The sequence below is a fragment of the Belonocnema kinseyi genome, chromosome 7, assembly GCF_010883055.1.
Source record: "Belonocnema kinseyi isolate 2016_QV_RU_SX_M_011 chromosome 7, B_treatae_v1, whole genome shotgun sequence".
Taxonomy (NCBI): Eukaryota; Metazoa; Arthropoda; class Insecta; order Hymenoptera; family Cynipidae; genus Belonocnema; species Belonocnema kinseyi.
The window spans coordinates 87,470,857-87,475,837 of NC_046663.1; the positions used below are offsets into that span (position 1 = coordinate 87,470,857).

At 28.5% G+C, this 4,981-nt stretch overlaps 1 pseudogene; it reads left to right on the top strand.

Moving 5' to 3' along the window:
- LOC117176548 overlaps positions 1-4,981 on the top strand; it is a 26,181-nt pseudogene that overhangs the window by 10,328 nt on the left and 10,872 nt on the right.

A 4,981-nucleotide genomic window follows, 5' to 3' on the forward strand; every position in this document is an offset into this window, starting at 1 on the left:
ACAATACGCCAATTAGCACAAATGGTAAGTTCCGACAGTGCCTACAAGTGTGCCTACTGGCCGCTAGATGGCAATGCCGGTTTCATATGTATACACCTGGTATATATATTTATACAATAAACTTATTCATTGTTATTTAATTCGTGCATTCCATTCCTTGTTTTATTTTCACATACTATTGAATCCCCAAAGAAAGAATAAACATTTTTTTAAATTATTTATTGCAGTCAACTACCAATTTGAAGTTTAAGATCCAAGAAGCCGGGGCTTCATTCCAAAAAGTCCTGGAATAGGAATGCACGTGGAAGTGAGAGATCCTGATGATAAAATCATTCTTTCGAGAGTCTATAGTTGCAAGGGTCGAATTTCTTTCACTTCACACACTCCCGGCGAACACGTTATTTGTTGCACTCAAACAGTGCTGCATCGTTCAGCGGCACCCAATTGGTAAAATATAAATTCATGAACATTAAACAAAAATGTAACTTCATAAAAATCGTCATATTCAATACTCGTGAATCCGTAATTTTTTCAGAGAGTACTCCTCGACATTAAAGTTGGAGAAAAAATCACAAAGGAAAAGACCTATGGAAGAGTAATAATTTTATTCAATTTTATTTTAAGCACGTTACGCCCGTTTTAAGCTCCTTATTTAGAGAACCGTCAATTAATTACCTAAGGGGGGGGGCAATTTTTCTATGCTGACTTACACGGGGTGGGGACGCTTTCTGAATATTTTTTTTACATGAGATATTTGTTCGAAAATCTATTTGTTTTGTTGAAAGTTCATCTCTTTGTGTCGAACAGTAAACAATTTTATTCAATTTTTTTTCTTGACTTAACATTTTTGTTTCATTAAACATTTTACGATTTTGCTGGGCTTTATTTTTTGCTTTGTGTAAACATGCATTCCTTTTTGTAGATTTTTCATCTTTTTGGTCAAAAATTAATCTATTTCGGTTGAAAATGAACTTTTTTATTAAAATTTTAAACTTTTTTTTTAAGATTGTCTTTCTGGCTTCAAATTTAAACAATTTAATTTAAGTTTTTTTTTTCTTGACTAAAGAATTGAACGATATGGTGAATTTTTTTTTGCTCAAGACGATGTCAAGGTACTGCGACCTACCTGTTCTCTCGGCGACATTTTTCTCTTAGTCTAAGAGCCGAGGCCGTTTTTGGCGAGCTATTAGGTAACGATTCTGCCACTATTTTCCTGATTGTTGAGAATATACTGATCACCAAATGTGGCTTCTCCAGGGGTAGTCCCGGGGAGAAGGTGTTTAATTACTCATTCGAAATTGTAAAAAAAATTATTAAAATAAGTCATAGAGTAACGGCTTAATCTTTCTAGGTTGAATGTCAAGACAATTAGACAATGTTCCGTGCAATTGGCAGAACAATAGGCCGGTGCGGATAGGGGAGGGGCAGAACGATCTAGAGGTGTAAAAGAATATATCATTTTAAAGTTATTTTCTAAAACTCAAATTTTTTATATAGCATTCTAATCATTATCGTCTTAACGTCGTCTTAAGCCGCTTTTTTTAATGAATTAATTTTTGTAGAAATTTCATCTGGTTTGGCCAAAAATGCAACTGTCTGGTTAAAAAGGAATCTGTTTCAGTTGAAAAAGAACTTTTTGATGAAAATTCAACCATTTTTTTTTGTCTTTCTGCGTTTAAATCTATACAATTTGATTCAAGTTTTTTTCTTTCTTGACTAAAAAGTTTAACGAATTTGTTAAACATTGTTTTTTTGAAAATTAATTTATTTTTGTAGAAATTTCATCTGGTTTGGTTAAAACTAGAACTGTCTGGTTAAAAATTAATTTGTTTCGGTTGAAAAGGAAGTTTTTAGTTGAAAATCTAAACGTTTTTCTTAAGTTTTTTTTTATTAAGAATTTAACTATTTTGTTTAACATTAGTTTTTCTTTTAAATACATATATTATTGTCGAAATTTTATCTTGCTTTGTTAAAAGTGGAATTTCAGATAAGCAACATTTCTTCTAAATTAAAATTTTACCGAGATATTCACATGTTTTAAACGTAATATTAAATCAGAAATATAAGTGTGTATAAGTTCATTTTGTAAAATGTTAATATTCAGTCACTTAGTCATCACAGTTGCATTAATAATACAAGCGATGGATTATAATAAATTACATATACTGTTAGAAACTACAAATTATTAGAAGTTTCAATTATTGTTTTTAATAACCATAACATTAAGAGAAAATTTCAAAATGTTTTAAACTAAAAATGAGTTGATCATCACATAACAATTAAATAATTATTAATTTGGAAAAAATTCGAGTAAGTTTAAACTATATTTATAAGTTTGGAAAAGAACACAAAATAATTTGAAATTCAAGAATATTCAAACCAGTTAAAACAAACTGTATATTTAAAAACAAATGCTGATGTATAAATTAATTGTTACAGCTTAAGGGCATGTGATACTTAGAAAATTGTCGATTTTACCAGTTTAAGGTTCCGACGGCTTTTTTTCTTTAATAATCAATATTTTGTCTTAAAAATTTGAGACATGATAGCGACCATGCTAACGGACGTCCCCACACACTTTTTTTGGTTTAATTTTAAAAAGTTTTAATTTAGCAAAATCTGACTAATTTGCATAGCGCTTAGGAATTAGTATCGATTTTACCCGTTTTAGGTTCCGACGGCTTTTTTTCCAGAATAATCAATATTTTGTCTTAAAAATTTGGGAAATGATAGCGAACATGCTAACGGACGTCCCCACACACTTTATTTGTGTTTTTTTTTCAAAAAATTTTTTGTTATTGCTAACAACGTATGTACATTTGGAGGTTATGTATGTTACAATTCTCCTGTGCGTTACTTACAAAATACACAATATTTTTGGCCGAAAACTTTGGACTTGCAAATAAACATAGTAACTAATCTCCCGGAACTAACCCTTTTTGCAGGCAATCAAAAAAGTTTATTTCATAAATAATTTCCAGATTATCGGAAAGGCAGAGATGAAAAACGACGTAACCTCAAAATAATACATATGCATAAAATTTTTATTTAGCACAATACATTTTTTTGTTATTATCCCTCAAAAAAGAATCCGGGGACGTCCGTTATAATATTTTATAGCATCTCCGAATTCAGTTTTTAAAAATTTTCATTTTTGTGGAAAAAAGCCGTGGAAACTGTAAGTATCACATGCCCTTAAAATTACTTAAAACCATCTAATTTTGAACATATATAGATTTTATATTCATTCTTCAATTTATAGTATTGAAAATGGATTGATCAAAGTTGATTTCTATTTTTTTAATGTTTTAACTGTAATAGAAGTTGAAAATTTCAAATATTGCTGTTTAAAGGCTTTAAATTAAATTTTTTGAAATGGAAAAGTTTTAAAAGCTACCATTATATACTCAACAGTATTAAGAGTTTGAAGTAACAAAAAGCATTAATTTTGAAAATTTTAAATTAATTTCAGTTTTTATAACTTAAAATAAAAAAAATGTGTATCTTGAAGATTCGAGTATTTTAATTTCAATTATCGTTATTCATTCCTTCTCAATTATTCAATTTTTATTTGCAGTCAAAAAGCTGCTGTTTTTCGATCTAGGATGACAAATGCTGAGACAATTGCAAATACTTAATTTTCAATTATATATATGGTGTCAAATCGATTGCTATATATTTTAAGAAAAAAACTAAGATTTTTCGTTGTTTAATAATGATTATTCATTATTGTGTTTTAATATTCTACCATTCCTTTAAAGTTATAACATAGAAGCCTTTTTTGTAATGGCGATCATGTGCACATCTTAATTTAAAATTATGTCTTTAAAATATTCTAAATATTTATCATTCAAGGTCGAAAAAGAACAACTTTTTGACTACGAAACTTGTAAATTCCTGTAGGTTCTTGTAGTTTTAAATTCTTTTGGTTGCAATTTTTTGGAAATTCTTGTAGAAAATGAAAACGAAGTTATAATATAACAATATTTAAACAAATCCATGTCAAATTAGGCAGGTTCTACTACACTTTATGTCACAAAATCTCACGGGGACAATAGTATATTGTGCGAAAAGGGAGAGAAGAACGCGATTTCTACGAGTGTTTTATGCGGACTAAATTACTTTTGTGGCCAGAAGAATTTTATTTCATAAAATCTGATGTTCGCATTTTTCTTTTAAACCAAGACAGATACGAAAAATTCTTAAGATATTTTTCACAGTTTAATAAAATGTTGTACAAAAAGTTCTTTTGCTTATTCATGATATCTTGCACCAATTCCGAGAAAAATCACAAAATTTAATTTACACAAACGAAAAAATTCTCTTTGCAACAAAAATGGTTTAGCCCGTATACAACTTTTAGAACATCTTATTTATATAAACAAAAACTTGTGAAAAATATTTTTAAATAATTAAAAAGGTTAACAATAATAACGTCTCTCAAATTTCATATATAAATGAACAATTGAAGTTGAAAATTTTTTTTATTGTGACTGTCTTTTATATTTTATTTATTCTTTGAGTTTTAACCATTACTGTCAATATAAATTTGTATAGAGATACAGAAAATATCAGTACGAGTACTAAAATACAAAATTAAGTCCGTTCAAAATTCAATTGTTGATTTATATATAAAATTTCATCAAACAAATTGAAGGACTAGAAACTTACGGGTAACTTCTTTAAAGGAGGCAAATCTAATATTTTTATTTTTTTACATTTTTACAAATTTTGTTTATATAAAAAATATATTCTATGAATTTTATGCAGGCTGGACCATTTTTGTTGTCAAGATAATTTTTTTGTTTATAAAAATTGAATTTTGTTACTTTTCTCGAAAATGATGCAAGATATCATTATTTTATTATTACACCATTAGGCCATTTCCCTTTCGGGGTAGGCGTGACTCACTCGGCAGGGGAAAGGAGTAGTGTGTGGAAGGGATGGAGATTTTTCAGATTGATCCAGAATTCTCGTGCTA